General features: G+C 47.1%; 1 protein-coding gene across 6 annotated transcripts in view; it reads left to right on the top strand.

The window, feature by feature from the left end:
* Positions 1 to 18,397, top strand: part of NEDD4 (NEDD4 E3 ubiquitin protein ligase) — a 2,630,465-nt gene that overhangs the window by 2,430,840 nt on the left and 181,228 nt on the right. The gene's annotated exons all lie outside the window — the stretch shown is intronic.

Below are 18,397 nucleotides of genomic sequence, written 5' to 3'. Positions count from 1 at the left end.
GTGACCATAGGTAGGTACCGCAATACAGGGTTTGTGCCTTTCTACAATCACAGAATAGTTGATCTTCAAAATTCTCTTAATGTACACTTTGTGGTATTTCTTGTAGTAAATTGTTATGGCATTTGATTTGAGGAAAAGCATGGCCCCTGCGATATGAGGCTGAATTTGAGGGTGTGAGAATTTCGTTCTTTCTTCCCAGGTGGTGCCACACCCTTTGAAGCTAGCGCGATGAGCCTGCTAAGCAAAATCCTCCTTAGGGTTGGTTTGGGATAGCAGGACCTCACTGGGATTGAGTTCCACTGTGGGGACAAGGACTCCCGTTCCCATGTGGAACTCCCTGCAAAAATAACAATATCTGCATACATGGGAATTTCGGAAGATGTTTCATTTAACCATGGGACTCAACACAATTTTGAAAGTATTTGGCTCAAGGCGATGCTGGTTACTACAATGACTTGACAGCTGGTAATCGTCCTCTTTCGGAGCTCTTCTATTGATAAGAAAACAGGGTCAGGACAGCAGTGGCCATTTCACGGTTACTGTAAGGGTCTGCAGGCATCTCTGTTCGTCTTCAGCTTCGGATCTTCTGTTCCAGTGGTAGACTTGCCTTCTGCCTCCATGAAGCTCACCTTTTATTTGGATTTCCCATTCAATCCTCTGGAAACACCCCCAGCAGTTTACAGAAAGGAGCGGGTGGCTGTCCAATCGGGACAGCCAGCAACCCAGTGGGAGCTGGTTCAATTTAGGCACTCTAGCAGAAAAATGTCGGGGGCGTGTTTCAACTCCTCCCCTGCTTTCTGTCCTCAGACACACTGGAGTCTAGGCGGAGACACCCAAGGTTTCCCGCCAAAGGCAAAACTCACATTCAGATCCCCCCCACCAGAATGGTATGAGAAGGTCTAACAAAGGACAACCACACAAGAAATGGCAAAAAAAGAAAGGAGCCACCATGTTAGAACGTAGGTGCCCCTTTTGTGCATAACCGAGGCTGTGAAAACAGTCTTCAGTAAAAAATAGCACAAAATTTGGTAGAACACATCCACTGCCACCAGCCATAACTTTAGGGTTGTCACTGTGACCAAAAAGTCACAGGAGCCAAGAAAAAGGGACTACTAGGTATCCCCTTAGCACTCCAAATAAGGTGGTGTGTGCTAATCTCTCATAAGTTAACGTTTTTGGAAGAATGCAAAGTATCCTTCTTTCCTTAAGAACAGTAGTTCTTAAGGAAAAGGGAAAGAATATAAAAGGAGAACCCAAAGGGTTCCCAGCAACACTGCACATAGGGTGCTGTGTGCTGCAAAAGTGTAACACAGATGACTTTAATAGATATGGAGGAAAGCGTGACTCCATATGATAAGGTAATACAAGAACACATCTACCAAAGTCAGAACAAATAAGAATGAATGAATGAAAGGGGGTGGGGTGGGTGCTCACCTCATTCAGGAGAGAAAGAAAAAGGTCCAGAAGTCAGCAAAAAGTGCTGGGGGTCTCACTAGGAGACAGGATTAAGCATATAGCTGATAAATCTCCCTAACAGGGATTCAGCCGAGCAGGCAATGAGCCGTGCAGCCACAGCAAGACAAGGACCGATGTTAGGGAGAATTCTCTGTAAAGGCTGATTTCCCAAACCTAGTGAGTCCCCCAGCAGCTTTGCTGGATTTGTGGGGTTTCATTTTTTCTCTTGCTAAGAGTGAGACTCTTTTCTACCACTCTTAGGCATGATTTGAGAATGTCCTTTGACTATGTAATGTTTTATGGGCTATGGGGTCTTTTACACCATAGGGCTTCATGTGTTTTTGGTATGTGTGTTACACAGCACCCTCAGTGCAGTAACACAGGGGTGTCATAGTGACCCCCAAACATAGACGCCATACCCTGGGACTGACTACTGTCTGCCAGGGCATGTAAAGTCACCATTGACTTTACTAGTCTTAAATTGTGAATAGAACCAGTACAAACCATCATAATGTGGAAGTACTGGTAGGGGTAATTCGATTGCCCCTGGGTCTGTTTTCCAAGGGGGCACTGTCCAGTCCCCCCTTGTCGAGTTTCTGGCTGGTGGCAGTGGTTACCACGCGAAATATTCCACCGGAATATTTCCTATGGGATTTTCCCATTCTGTCATGAACCATCGTCTATGTCCTTTCTGGACCTCCTGGTCCCTGACTCGCAGGGGATTGCATGCAGTTATCCTTCCAACATGGCCGCCCGGAACGGAATGCTCCGGATCAGTCTATGCGTTCCACGCTGCTCATCCTACAAAAGAGACACGCCCCCGCAGCTCTGCGCGTCTCAACGCTCCCGCTACCTGTAGTCGGACGTGCTTAGCCGGAGTTCAATCGGGGCTCTCGCTTGATTCCTTGTTCCCAGTTCCTTGAATCCCCTCCTGTTCCCTTCCTTCTCCAATCTCCTGGAAAACCTTCTGCGCTCGAGTCACGGTCCTACGTGCCTCCGAGCATACCTTATTTACTTCCTGGAATTACCCTGGACTTTTTGAACGCTCCTGGAAACTGAACCGCTACTCTCACGCTGGACGCTGAAGATCGGCATTCGGGTCTATACAAACCCCGGACTGTAAAGAAGAAGAAATCTCAGAAGGTCGCAAATACACAACAGAAACAGGTGAGAAGGGGAGAGACTTGTGACACATTCATTTTAAACGCACCACTTTTTGGTGCAATGTTAGATACCGCTGGGTTATTTATTTAATATTTATTCCCCGGTTGGGTCTTTTTGCCAGGACTCGGTTTTAAAATGGCGTTTGTATTCGCCTCTGAAACCCTAACCCAAGTCGAGCCCTTTGTTCCACTTTTGGCGGGCTTCTGCACAGAAGCCTCCAAAAGTGGTGCCACTCTGTCTGGGTCTACAGGATGTGTGGGAGGGGGGGAATAGACACCCTGGACTGAGTTGCCTTGGCAGCTCAAGTCGCACTCTTGTGTGATTGGCCCAGTGGTGAGCCGCCCAGCTCACCACTTAGCATGTTTGATTGACAGCAAGGCTGATGAATGGGGGTTTTTCTGCATAAAAGCAGGGCTTTGGGGACTGGAACTTCAGAAGTCGCCACAGGACCTAAAGAATCCGAAGAGGGGAGAAGCTGAGCCATCTCCCTGTACGAAACTCACCCCTTTCCCGACAACAGAGGAGATCTTCCAGGAGAGTCTTCTTCCCTTTGAGCTGGTGGGACCAACCAGTTCGCCTTTTTCGCCTTCCTGGATCCTCTCGCGGTCGAATTGCCCATGCCAAGCACCCCGGCGGCCGGATAGCCACGCTTCACCACTACCGCGAATAAAAGGGTAGTACCTTTTAACCGGGAAACTCTGCGGCTTGTTTCTTCCCTGGCAGTGCAACGACCTTCAGCTTTCCTCCACGTCGAGATCTTCTCTTCCCCTGGACGAAGCACCAACTTGCACCCGCTGCCAGGAACAACTGCCCCCGCTGGAGCTTTCTCACCATTTCAGGTACTGTGTCCCACCTGGTCTCCCTTGCAACAGACTGTCCACGGTGTCCCGTAAATCCTTGACTCTCTATCCTGGGGTGACCTCGGACCTGTTAACATTACCTTTCTAACTTGATCCAACCTCTTTTTGACTTTTCTGCAAAGACTTTGAGTGCATTTCCACTGTGTGATCTTGGGCACATTCCGCCTTGCTCCCTCCAAGGGCCTATGAACTTTTTGCTCTACAGTAGACCCTGCCTTTCTTGACTTGCTGCGGTTCTTTAAAAGTGTTGGTACGGTGTGATTTTCCTACTCTGCCTTTTCTCTCCCTTTTTAACAAATTACTGGAGTGCCATCTATGGTTACATGCTCACCTCTGTTTTGCTAAATAAGTGGTGTATTAACCTAGACTTGTCAAATAATTAATTAGGGAGGTGTATATATTTCTAGTGACTGTGTTTGAATTTGCTTGACATATTAGTGCCAGTGTATTTTTACAAGTGTTTTTAAATAAATAATTATATACTTTTATACCAAAGCTCTGGTCAGTGTTTGCTTGTGCTACTGTATTTTTAGCCCTATTGTGTATACTCTATATACTGCCTAACTCTTCTTGAGAGAGGTCCGACTGCTCAGCCACAGCTACCAGGTAAATCTGGGTGGTGCGGACTGCTACCAATTGGGTTTACTGTTAACACCTGCAGTCTTAAACTTTTTGCAGTGGTCCCTAAGGGAACTGCACAGGTTTCTGCCTAACAACCGAGCAAACCCGGTCCCAGCTAGAGGCGTGACCACACAGAGGATATGGTGGGCTTGGAGCCTAAGAAACCATGCCGAATCCAGACAGCGAGGGTGGAACGAGTCCTCCGCTCGTCGCACCCAAATCGAAGAGTAAGGAGAAGTCCAGACAAATGAGGTACAACGCTCAGGAGTACACCAGAGAGTGGAGGAGAATGGCACCACAAATGAGTTGAAGCCGCCTCCCCGGAGCAAGCCTGCCATCACGAGAAGGTACACAGGTTGCTTGCGGTGGATGGGGACAAAGAAGCCAAAGAGAACAAGGGGAAACAGGAAGGATTGCCCCAATCTCAGATCAAGGGTTCAAATGCCCCGAGGAAGAAAACAAGTACCTTCAGCACAAGGATTGTATGAGGGCAGGAGACCCAAGTATAACAGAATGATTCTAAATGTATGCACATTTTTACTCATGAATATATTCTGAAAACCGTCAGGATTCCGGGCCTCGAGGCCTAGAGTTCAACAATCCTCATTTGTGTGACATCCTGAGTATTACTAAAATGCATTGTGATGGTCAGAAATGTGGATATCTAACTCATGAGTGATTTCAAGATCACCATTGCTGAAATTTAGGAAGGTGCATATCAGAGAGTGTAAGGGCAGAATTCTATTTTAGGGGGTTCTGCTGTTCCTTTTGGGGGACACCTAAACAGTTTTCTTCTTTTTTTCCCTTTTGTTTGTAGAATCTCTGATCGATTTTCAAGGTCAGAAGGCCTTCAACTTGAGTGCCCTTCCACTGCTACCCGTTTTAAGTGTATGGTCCTATCAAAGCCCATATGGCTCCGAGCAATGGGACACCTTTTTAAGCATTTTCCCTAGGGTGATTATTTCACCTACCTTGGTTTTAGAGAGTGTTCTAGTGACAATGATAATGTAGTTTTGGCTTCATCAGGGATACACGATATACCACATTAGGAGCCCAGTTACTTTATTGGTAGTCATTCAGGTACTAATCAATGTTGTGGTCCTGCTCTCAGACAGGGAAACCTAGGCCATTATGCACACATGGATGTACTTTGACTCCAGTCCTGCATCCCCTAGAGTGGTTTTTGCTGGTTCAAACCAGTTTGTCCCTAGACATGCACCACACATACAGTGTGGGTGGACCTTTGGTGTTTGGTGCAAACTTGATTGGCCTGCTGCCTAAACCTTTGAGTGCTTCCAAGTGTAATTGGAGGTCGCTGGCTTACGCCAGCCTATGACTGTATGAATATCTAGGGGAACCCCCTGACTCTGGCTCAGTGCTACTGGATTTTTGCTGGCATGCATCAGGTTGACTTATCTTCTGGAGAATCTTTCACCAGGAAGCTAATGCTGGAACTTAGAGACCACGTTTGACCATACTACATGTGCTTGCTCCCCATACCCTTAGCTCTGGGTTTGATTTTTGGCTGCTAGATGTCCTTGGGTGGGTCTTGTCCTCCCCTCCCTGGCCCCTTTTTTGGATTGGTCTGAGGCTGCCATGCAGGGACAATCTCTGGTATATTGGCTGGTGAGTCCTACTCCAATGAAGGCTGATAATACTTAGTTTGTCTGGGTTCAAGTCCCTGGGTGACCCGATTCTGTAAACCACTGTGATGAATCCTGTCGAGTCATCACAGGGTTGCCTGGAGTCCCCTCCCATGTTGCCAGGGGAAGGCAGTCGCTACCTGATCCTGACCCTGGCGGTGGAATTCTGAGGGTGGATCACATGGGAGGAGATGGCTGTCAGGGAGAAGTGGTGATTTCAACAGGAGAGATGCGATATTCTTCTCCATCCGGTGAATCTTTATCTTGAGAATCGCTGATGGCATGCTGTCATTATTCAGAGCCCTTAAGTGGTAAAACCCTAACACCCACTTCTACCAAACAGAACTCTGTTCACTATTCATGTGTACATAACACCTTTAAAACACATTTAACATCTAATGTTTATGATGGTTATTTAAACAAAACTGTCCAACAATGTAACTTAAAACAGTCTAAATATCTTTTGGACTCCAAGTCCTAGAAAGCCTACTGAGACGAAGAAGAGCAAAGAGTCCATATGGAATGAAAGAAATGCCAAGTACAACGTGCAGTCTAGTTGTCAGGTTCACAATCGGCTGCGCAGGACATTTAAACTTGAGAATCATTTGCAAGCGAAGAGGAGAGCTGCTTAGAACGCGGATCAGGAAGCAAACCCAGAGACAGATTCACGGAGGCTAGCCGTGCAGGAAGATGAAAACGCTTACAGGCAACCGCCTGGAGAAGTATCATACCGGCGGAAAGGAACTCCAATAATTCATAGCAGGTGCCCTGGAGGGAATGCCAGAAGTGAGACATTCACTGCTGGACCGACAGAGATGTAGAGTTGCAGTGGTTCAATCGGCGAAAGGGTGAAAAGACGACGCAGTAAATGGAGAGGACACTGCCTGACAGGGACAGCTTGCCCAGCAAAAACCCTTTTTCACAGCTGCACGTTGCACCAGTGAGTCAACCCAGAAGAGTTGGGCCCCCCCCCCCCCGATGTGCCAACAACTTAATGAAAACTTGGGGAATTATTTTGAATAGTGACCAAGTAGAATTGAAAGACACAGGCAAAAGAGGTACACATCTCCTTATATGAGATATCAATTTGGGGAAACTTAGAAGGTGACAGACAGAACTAGAACCAAACCCCATTTGTGGGATATTAATAAGGGGGAAGGTGATACAAGTGCACCTGGAGTCAGTAGGGTTTAAAAAGTGAAGAAGTGCAACTGTGTTATACTTTAAAGGAAAATTAACATTGTAGAACAGACCTGGTGAAAGATGCGCATCAGGCAGTGAACCCTCTTTGGAAAGAGATACCTGGCAGGAGAGCACACCAGAGTATAATTCCTGGCAGGGAAGTAAACGAGGAATCCAGAAGGCAGAGGAAAGGGAAAATATACTTTGAAAGAGGGCTGGCAGGCGAGTACACCAGGATATCTAGAGATTAGTTGAGAAACTCCTGCCAGGAGTGCATACCAGGAAATCCTATTTTTTTTTGTTTGAAAGAGATACTTTATCACTTGAAGAAATTGTTGAAGTTGAACAGATTTGCCATCCTTAGAAAAGTGTTTATGGAAAAGACATTTGTTTTGCCATCCTGAGAAAAGTGTTCTGCATTTGCTTTGCCAACCTAAGGAAAGTATTTTATGAAAGATACATTTTCATTGACTTTAACAGAACATTGTTGGAACAAAACACTTTCAACAGTGTTCCTGAAACAGTTCGGGGGAAGGGAATCAACCCCCAAACCCAAGGATTGCTTTGTTGGAGTTGGAATTATACATTTGGATTTGTGCACATTTTGTTGAGTTGGAAACAGACATTTACCTTGCACCTTTTGATTGAGTATGTAAGTGTGAGGGTCAGATATGTTTTGGACACAGGGTCAGGTCAGTTTGCTTTCGTTTTGTTTCATAGGCAGGGACACTCTTATAAGGATAGGGACAGATGGGCCTTTATCCAAACCCCTTCTTATTTTAGTAAAAAATGGCGATTGTTGAACACATTGCATCTTTGTGTCTGCCTCTCATTTCTGGCCACTCATACCACATCGCAAAAGAAGACTTACTCACCAGGTTATTTCTCTTGTTCCAGAGCAGTCTTCCTAAGGGATGGTGTCCTCCCACAAAGTCCTCATAATATATTTACACACCGGCACAGCTGGCATCGGAAAGTTTTGTAAACCGGCCAGTGGAGACAAGTACCCCAGGCATCGACCTTGTCTGCTGGTCTATTCCTAGACTGCAGAAGGGACGACGCCTTTAGTACAAACACACCACCCCGTGACCCAAGTTCCTTTTTCCACACGTTCCGCGTGCTGCTTTGGAACTTTATCTCCTTTACAAACTTTTGTCTGTGACACATCATCACGTCCTCAAAAGCTTCAGGGTTCAAGCACGTCAGGGACTGCACTTTGAAGCTGTCGATTTTTGTATCCCCTTACAATTTGCTATTGTGTTTGGGGACTGGGCATGCCATTTTGGGTGTGGTTCCTGTCAACCGATGAACCCCAAGGCACTCTGGGAATGGATTGCCAAGCTCTTTGGGCCATCTGCCTAAATTGAAAGATCCCACCTCCACATCCGCCCTTGATAAGCCGTTTGTCAGAGAAGGGGAGGACATCATAAGTTCCCAAACCTAAAAAAGAGCCTGCTGAAGAGAAGAACACAAAACATTTCTCAAAGGTCCTATTCTAGAAGTGGGTTGAGACACTTCTCTTCATCCTCCCACAAAAAGAAGAGACAACGTTGATCTCGACAAGAGAGTTGTCTTCAGATTTCCAAATGCAGGTAACTTTACCCACGGTGGCTTCATCCACCAATGAGTGGAAAAACATCCAGGTTCAAATGATTGAGGTAGAGGCTCACAGGGCCCTTCCACGCCTGCGTTTTCTGGCAGGGTACCTAAGAAGAGCAGATTCCAAACACTGCACGGCCCAGACCCAATCCCCAAAAAAGAAAATCTCGCTCGAGGTCTATGAAATTTGTAGCCCATAGACTTAGTGACGTTGAGACTGGGCCGAACAGATTTTAGATCGCTGCCTTCTGATTCAAGCCAGTCTACTACAGTCTATAGAAGCAGATACTTCTATACAATGCATACTATCTACGATGAGGTCGCCAACCTTATTCTCTTCAGTCTTTAGCCCTTAGGTCAGACACTCAATCATGTGACCTCAAGTACACCAGCATCCTCTGCACATCTCGTGATCTTGAGATTGCCAAAGTTTCCCTGTACGATCCCCAGAACACAGCTTTTCAGCACATGAAACAAAAGGCCATCAATGTTATGGGGCTTTGGAGCCCCCTTCTAGACCAGTCCAACAATGTGACCTCACAGAAATTTTGGACAGAGGAGCTCAAAAAGACACTGTCCTCCCTTTCAACCCGACGGTCCCTAACCCCTTAACTACTCTTTGGCAAACTCCTTGTTTGGCGCCGACTTCCAGCCAGGCCTTACCAGGGAAATATAAACCGGTGTCAACAGACCTTAGGTACTTATCTAGACACCCCACCAGTGAGTGTTTGGTGGTTCAGGGGCTGCCACGACTGGGACCAAAGGATCTATGTTCCCATCCCTGCCATCGGACATAGAAAGCAAAATGTTGAACAGCCTTGGATAAGACGTTCGGGGCTGGTACTATGCCCTCAAAGCCATAAATACTTTGCACGCATTGGCGAAATACTCCACTGCCTTTGAAAAGTAGTATCAGAGGCAGTTAATAATTTGCCTGAAGGAAGATTCCGAGACGGATTCAAAGAACTAGTTGCGAGTGGTAAAGGGGCTGCATGCTAGGACTCACAAACAGGGCTGGACCCAGTTTATTGCTTTATATACCGTTCAATGGAACACAGTTGTTTGGATCAAAAGCAGAGCAATTCAGAGTCGAAGGCCCCAGCTAAGTCATTGGGGTTGCTTGTACAACAACCAACAAGTCTTTCATTGGCTACTTTCACATTGGTTTCTCTAGCTGCTGCTGCTTTTAGGCCTTTTACCAACAGTTTGCAAAAGAGGCAAACCCGGCTACTAAGCCAGAAGGGTGCAGAGATGGTTTATAAAACAAGGAAGAGGAAGGAATACACAGAAGTCTCTGCCTCATAGTGCTTCCGAACCTGCTTCCACCTCCTCCAGAAACCTCTTAGACGCTTGGCAGAGTAGTCTTTTGGATGCTATGGTCCTCGAGGTAGTTGCTTCCAGTTATTTCCTTACAATTGCCCGAAAGCCTCCAGATTGTCCCCCCACGGAATGGTGTCATTACCAGACCCGATGCTATCAAAGGATGTTTAGATCCTGCTTCAGAAGACAGCAGTAGAATTGATTGCTTTGATGGGAAGGGTATGATACTCTCCGTATTTTGTGGTGCCAGAAAAGACTGTAGTTTGTGTCCCGTCATGAACATACGTTTCTGAGAAAGGACAAGTTCCAGTTGACAATGTTGGTCCAGATTCTACAGCCACTGATGATTCAAGACTGTTTGGTGTTCCTAGACCTGCAAGAAGCTTACTTCCATATGCCTATCCATTGAAAGCATGAGATGTTCCTGATATCTGTGATTGGCAAGGCGCATTAACAGTTTTGCGTACTCACTTTCAGGCTCGTCTCTGCCCTAATTTTCTTCAACAAGTTGTCCGTGGGGGCTAGGCTCAGGAGGGAAAAGATTCATATCTTCTCCTATCTGGATGACTGGCTCATGAATCCCAGGGATTGAAATTAAGGTTGGATAACCAGGAGTCAAAAGCAGCTCCTGGGATCCAGCATAAACCATGGACCAGGAGCTATTGTTTGGAAGAAGGAGCTAGTACATAGTTTTCCACAAATGTAACTTACACATAGGATGCAAACATACAATTGTGTCCATTATTTGTGCCCAATATGCTTTAAATGTCGTGTAGATGTGTGCCAATGTTTATTTATAGATTGTCCAAAATGCACCGAGTTAAATTTACATAGGTGTGTTTGTTTAGCATCAATTGGCTTGGGGAGGCAAAAGTTCCTCCTGTCAGCTATTGGTGTCAGGCTAACTGGGCTCTTCTAGGCTACAAGCAGGAGCTAAAGGGCTACCAGCTCCCCTCAATTTCGAATCCTGACATACTCGGATCAGGCGGTCTCATCTATACTGCACTTCCCACCTCCTGCGCAACTTGGGCTTATCTCTCTACTTCAAGAAATCCCAGGTGACACCATCCCAGACTCTCAATTTCATCTGATATTTCTTTCCATCTAGTCAACCCTAGGACAGTATACAGAATATTCAGCAGATTCCAGAGAGTTCTTGCCAGCCTTAGCCTTTCTATGCCTTCTGGGCTTCATGGCTTCCTGTATCTTCTTGGTGCCTCAGGCCCTTCCCCGATTGAGGACTGTTCATAGGTCTCTGCTCTCAATGGTCCCAATACTGGGGTAACATGGGAGACCAGCTGCAGAGTCTACCTTAGTGGGCAGGACCTGTCATGGTGTTCGTTGGCAGACAACTTGAAGGCATGGGAACCATTGTGGCAGCCATGGCCAGGGGGAACAATAGTCACTGACACTTGCCTGGTGCGCTGAGAAGCTCACCTGAGGGATCTTTGGGTGAGTGGAATTTGGTCCTTGGCAGAATCCAGGTTACACATTAACCTGTTGGAGCTGCGGGCGATCAGACCTCTTCTGAAGGCCTTCCTACCTTCCATCAAGGGGAAAAGTGTTTTCATCCGAACTGTCTACATGGTGGCCGTGCACTATCTTACGAGAGGTGGTGTGGGGTTGCTCCCCCTTTTAAGGAAGCAACGCAGCTTTGGTTCTGGGTGTTGGAGAACCTGATATTAATGTCAGCAGCCTATCTAGCTGTGTAGTAGAAAGTGGTGACGGATGATCTGTGCAGGCAGTTAGGTCTCCCACGAGTTGGAGTTGTGCCAGGAGATTCTTATTGAAATCCTCAATCTTTGGGGATCCCCTCGATGGATCTGTTTGCAACCAGCTGCCACAGGAAGCGTGCAGTTCAGCTCCAGACAATTACTCACTGAGAGATGCTTTCATTATGGAGTAGATTTTCAATCTCCTGTATGCATTCCCACCAATTCCCATCATCCCGCAGGTTCCTAGGAGACTAAGGAGGTTCCAGACGGCAATGATTGATTGCCCCAGATTGGGCACAGAGGCCCTGGTATGCAGATCGCCTGGACATGGCTATCTGCCCTCCTCAATGCCTCCCAATGAGAGCAGACCACCCCTTTCAGTTGAGGGCAGGTTCTCCATCCCAACCTCAACACTGCATCTCCATGCCAGTTTCTTGAGAATCTAAGGTCTAGCGATTAATACCTGTACAAAGTGGTCATAGTGGTACTCCTCTCTGCATGCAGGCCAGCTAAGCTATCTGGGCCATCTACAGTTGCTGTTGGAACAAATGTGCCTGGTGCAGAGTGTGATCTAGAACCGATCGTTAGCCATACTGCTTCGATCTTTCAATTTATGTTGATACTTGCTAGAAGCAGGTCGCAAATTGGAACCATGGGCTATTTGGAGGTCATTTCTGTTTTTAGGAGGAAGCCCAAGTAGGATTTTCACTTTGGGATCACTAATGTGGTGCAGTTCCTCTGGTGTCTAGTAAACAAGTTCCCACCGATGCAGTTCATCGTGCCTCCATGGGATTTGAATCTGGTACTAACATTTCTAATGGCTTCAGCATTTGAGCCAATGCATTCCAGTTCTTTCAGATTGTATACTTCTTAAAATGGTTTTCTGCAACATACGTTACCATAAGAGTATGAACCCCTCTCCCCTCCTTAGCAAAGGTAGAATCTGTTTTTCACGAGACTCAGAAAATGAATTGTGTTTTACCTGCCTCCTCACCCATTCAAGAAGTAAGAGTGGCTGCATGCTCTTGACTTTAAGAGGGCTTTGAGTTTCTACATCGCAAGACGGAGGTAAAAAAGAAAATAGGATCCAGTTGGGTATTGCCTATGAAGAAACCAGGATTTAAAGATAGATAATACTTTACATTTCTGAATGCTAGAAGTTAGCTCAGAAAGAGGTACCTGTGGAATAACGAGAGTATTCAACTAGAAGAGGAATGGACGCCACATCAGCTCTTCAGTGGTGTCCCTATTCAGGTGGGTATGTGGGCCTCAGTCCATACCTTTGCCGAGCATTACTGCCTGGACTCTACGAACATCCAGGATGCTCAGTTTGCTTGGACTATTCTCCAAAGTTACCTGATCTTAGGTCTCTGTCTTCTCTTTCTTCCCAACTCTGATCTTTCTCTGAGTACTGCTATGGGAGTCTATCCTTAGATGGGGAATCCTGGGAGGACTTTTTCCTTAAGAAAAAATTACTTACCTGGGGTAATGTTCTTTCATGAGGATGTATCTTCCCACAGATTCCTCATTGCCCTCCTAGCCATCTGCACTATAAGATGGTGCTGAAAGGGAATAGAGAAAGGGGTGGAGCTAAGGTCACGGGGCATTGTGTGTGCTATTTGTACTGGAGTTGTCATTTCTGGAGTTGAGGAAGGGATGAGTGGATGAGGTTGATGCTGGGGCATACAACGCCCCCTTCTGGTTTATAAAAGTTTCCAATGCCACCTGAACCGGCGATTGAATATCTTAAGATGGGAAAGAACATTAGCCCCGGTGTAAGTAATTTGTTCTACTAATGGACTCCTTCCTCCTACAGATTTCTCATCTATTATATTCTATATCCAGCAACAGCTGCCTTCCGAAACATCTTTGCTACCAGGGTGCGCAGTGCGGTTCCACTCTGCCCTCTTCACACCCTGCCTGTGACATTGGGCCAGTATATATGGAGCCGCCAAGCCCCATGACCTCAGTTCCTTTTTTCTGTGCACTCTGTACGCTTCAGGAAAACCAGTTTTTGGATATTTTTTTCAATGGGTTGTATTCTCCCACAGATCACTCATACCGATAGATATTCATCCAGAGTCAGCTGCTCTGAGGTGTAGTATTGCTCGACCTAGTACTCAACGACTAACTCTTATTCAGCCGTGCCACTCCTCGACCTACGTTGATCAGCATATTAAAGGAGTACGCTACGCTCCCTTACCTCGGTTCCTTTTTTTGACGCACTCGGCACGCTACTCAGACCACGCTCGAAAATCACTTTCAGACTGCGATAGTATGTCGGGCCTAAACCATCTGGTTTCAAAGGCTGCAAAGACTGCAACTCCAAAATGTCCCTCACGGATCCCCACTGTGTGGGGTGTCTCGGTGTCAGACATGATACGGAGCAATTTGGTTCTTATCTTCCTATGAACCCTGAAGCGATGAAGGGGTGCTTGGTATAACTGGCATACAGTAGGCCGCCGTTGAAATCCCAGAGGAAGTCTTTCTCTAAATCGTCAGAGCACAATACCGAGTAGCCTACTCCCAAGAAACGTCAAAGGGAAGGCGTCACAAAAAGTGTAAGAAGCGCTCGCATTCGCATAGTGAGTCGAAAACGCTCTTCCTTGTCATCGTCTCACAAAAAGAAGCACAGACGCAGTTCCGATTCATCGAACAACAAGGATAAGTTGTACCCAGCAAAAGGTGCGTCTAGGGAAGAGTGGGAGGACTTTAAAAGGCAAATAATAAAGGTCTTTCAGAAGGCCCCGGCTGGTACAGCTTCGGCCTCGACGCTGCAGGTGGATTCAGTTCAAACCACATCTGGCACAAAGGCAGCCAAGGAAGGTTGAATGCCCTCAAGTGAGACCCCAAAGGAAAAGCCTATTCCTGTGCTGATGCCATCTGCAGCCCCCTCTGTCCGAGAAGCCCATTGTCTGGTAGAAGCTTTACAAGATCAAACCTTTGTACCGGATTTGAGATTAAATTTTATTTAACTCAGTGCAGTCTATTTCTTTTTTTAAATGTTTTTATTCATGTATTAATGAGGAGGGCGACCCGATACCTATCGGGTTTGAACCGATTGTGAGGAGGAGGGGGGTGTTAGCCTTTGATTTGTTGCCTGATTTCGCGGCGGACCAGGCAGGGTTACTGGAACTGAGAGAGGGAAGGCCTCCACGACACAAGCGGAGTGGACACATCCCCAGGCGTTGAGTTTCAGCAATCAAACCCATATGCACACCCAAATGCCCAATACTGGAAGGCGGTCGAAAAGGTCGTCTCAGCTCTTGGGCTCAGCGCTCCGCCGAAGCTGGTGTCCCCTTACCAACAACCTTGATTGGGGACTGTGACTGAATGGGCCTTACCTTACCGTTCAATGCCGCCATAGCGGACCCTGTCATGGCCTTATGGCAACATCCCTGTTCAACACCGGCGGTTGACATGGAGCTGGCAAAGACACATAAGCCGGCGAGAGGCGATCTTCCATTCTTGAAGCCCCAGCCGAACCCTAGTGGACTAGTGGTGCAGGTTGCAATGGTTACGTCTTGGCCCTCGACGTTGAAGTGCCCCATGGCTAGCGAGGCAAAGAAAGTGTTTGTCTCGGGGAGCATGGCACTTTGAAGCAGTTAATGCTTTGTGTGCCGCTGCAAAATTCTCGCATTTCCCATAGAGCACCATTTCCGTGGCGTCTGACCCTCTCCCGGAGGGAAAGGTTAGGAATGGTTTGCTAAACATTATAGCTGATGGCCTGTCAGGCGCTCCAAGTTGGATTGGACCCCACAGACTATATGGGCTGCACCATGGGCACGTCAGCGGTGCTGCACAGTTGAGCCTAACTGAGGGTTTAGGGTTTTCCCCAAATGTTCAATCGAAGCTGCTAGATTTCGCCTTTTATTGGCCACAGTACAGCCCGGGAAGAGAGGTCCCCACATCGTTGTGTGCTACAGAAGCAGCGCACATCCAGCAGAGCCAAGAGGTAAGCCTACTGGCTTTTATCAACGCCTCTGCTGCCCCATCCATTCATTCTGCAAATCAACAGTGAAGCGCGAGTAAAGCACTTGGAAATTGCATTTCATTTTCACCACTGCCTCTTCTACATAGGGAAAACAAAGCCTATTTACTTCCCCACAATTGGGTTCCTACGAAGCCACGCTGGTATTAACAGTGCTAAAATGGCCGCCGCCTAATTTTGCCCTGCAAGCTATACCGGAGCCTAGATACTACAAGCTGATTGGGTGCCTAAACCCTTTTCAGCCTATCCGCAACGCCGGCCAGTGGAAGCCGGCTCTCCTAACGAAGGCCCTACAACAAAGGCTCCTGTCCGTGGCTGCCGGAGCTGCGACTTCTGCCATACCGACTTTACACAAAGACCCAAAAGTAAGCTCTCCTTTGTGATCCTTTTCAATAGTCACTTTCTCCACAACTTCAACGTGCATAAATTTGTCGCGCACCCTGTGGCTACCACACGCCCATTGCTTGAACTGACTGTACCCCTTTACGTCTTGCTAGCTCTCACGCGGCTAGCACATTTCTTTGCCTGTTCTACATAATTTCTTTCTACGTACCTACTATAAGAGATCTGCTTTGAAAGTGACTACCCTTGTAGAGTCTCCGCTTTGAAAGTGACTATCCTCGTAGAGTCTCCGCTCCCTCATAGAGTCTCCACTCATGCCACCCAGCATGATCCTTTGGGATTAACACGTATCACATAAGCATTGTGGGTGCTGGAGCCTCGTTTTTGGTGCTCTAATTGCGGCCTAACCTGTTCCCTTGATGCATTCCAAATTGAGCCCCTCCAGCTAACTCTAATAATTGCAAAGAAATGCTAACAAAGTATTGATCTCATGACCCGGTGGACCTGCCCAAAGCCATCTGCCCTAATTTATGATTGTCTATGCTGTTTATGTAACTGCGACCCTGCCGCATAACAGAGTCTTAATGCTAATCTGATGTTCCACCCTGTGATATTGCCACATGTTTAACGGGAACTACCCCAGTGCTTGCTTGTGATTTTTTAACGCTGACCTTGTCACTTCACCCAACCTACTGACATTGGGCCTCATTAGGACCCTGGCGCTAATAGGTTAACGGCGCCGTAAAAGGCTGCGGCGCCGTTAACCCATTAGCGCCTGATTACGAGGTCCCTTTGCGGGACCCGACCTTAACAGCTGTTCTACACCAGCCGTTAAAGTAGGGACCCGCAAAGGGACCTTGGTGCAAAGTACGGTACCGCAATTTGCGGTACCGTACTTAGCGCCTTCCCCATTCCCATAGAGCCCTATGGAGCGAAAATGGGAATGGGGAAGGGCCATGGTTCAATGGGGAATTACCGCCCCGCCAACCTTGGAATGGGGTGGTAATTCCCCATTGAACCATGGCGGACCCGTTACAACACCGGCACCAACCATGGTGCTAATAGCGCCATGGTTTAGCACCAGTGTTGTAATGAGGGCCATTATGTTGACTTGCTACGGAATACTATTGAACGCCTAATACCACTTGAGCAATAGTATCCATCATCTCGCAGGCAACATGTACTAATCCGTCCTAAAATGCCACACTGTACAATTGCCTGTCTCATGACCTCCTGTATCAAGTAACCCTTTTTTAGCCTACAGAGCCCTTTTGCACAGAGTTCAGACACCAACTAGTCTTTTTCCCATACCTCAGTGGACACCCCCCTCAGCTGCATTCACACCACAGTGGCCCTACCTCGCCTAACCACCCCATCCACTTAGACCCCTTGCCAAATTTGTGCTAACTCTATCCCACTCTGTTAACAAGCACATGCTCTCTCGGCATGCCTCTCAAACTTCCAGACCATAGCTCTGTCCCACCTACCCACTTCCTCCAAGCAGCTTACACTCCTTACACTAGCCTACCCCAGCGTAGGAGTAATCCAACCTCTCTATGCAACAAGGCAGTTACTACCCAGAACCAAACCTTGCTACCTACCACCTACAATAGACAGCCCTGAACGCTTCTCCAAAGAAGCTGTAAATTGCCTCGCGAACTACAGAACAACAACCTACTACCCTGCCAAGGACACTAAACCTCACAGTCCCAGCACAAATGACAGTTCTGTCCCAACCTCTAACTCGAAACCCAGGCTACATGACTCGCGAGCAGCGTCCCACAATCCATTGGCACCCACAGGTGCTCTAGTAAGGAAAGCCAGGGGATCCAGAGAGCACTTATCAACGCCAGATCCCTCCTTGCGGTGTCCAGACAACTCGTCGAAAAAAAACTGGTCGACTGCAATTTGGTCGACGCAATTTGGTCGAAAACCAAATGGTCGAATTTTTTTTTTATTTATATATTTATTTTTTGGGTTTTCGTTTAGTTAAAAAAGGGGTTTTTAGAGAAAAAAAGGGGGTTGGGGGGGGACCCCCCCAAAAAAAAAAAAGGGTTAAAATAAAAAAAAAAAATTCGACCATTTGGTTTTCGACCAAATTGGTTCGACCATTTGTCTGGTCGACCAATTTTTTTCGACGAAATGTCTGGCAACCCTCCTTGCTCATGCCTTAGACATAGCTGACATCTCATTGCGGTCACGGAATCGTGGCTCCACGCTGCAGCAGGCCCTGCCCTTAGCTGTACCGGAAAATTATACGATCTTCAGAACAGTTACACTTATGGCCAGAAATGGTCAGGGGGGCAACTATAATTGCCAAAAACACCCTGAATATTAGTGAGATACCGAACATCCTGTTACACTCCAGAGAATTACTCTGTCAAAACGGCTTTATTACCTACATCTACGCTGAACATTCACTTGAGCTACAGACCTCCAGCCCCGACACTATCTTTCGAGGAGGATATATCTCAGCTCCTCTCGACCAACACCAAACCAAGCTCC

Source organism: Ambystoma mexicanum, chromosome 11, assembly GCF_040938575.1.
Source record: "Ambystoma mexicanum isolate Mex_15411 chromosome 11, UKY_AmexF1_1, whole genome shotgun sequence".
Taxonomy (NCBI): domain Eukaryota; kingdom Metazoa; phylum Chordata; class Amphibia; order Caudata; family Ambystomatidae; genus Ambystoma; species Ambystoma mexicanum.
This window is presented reverse-complemented; position numbering and strand designations above follow the sequence as displayed.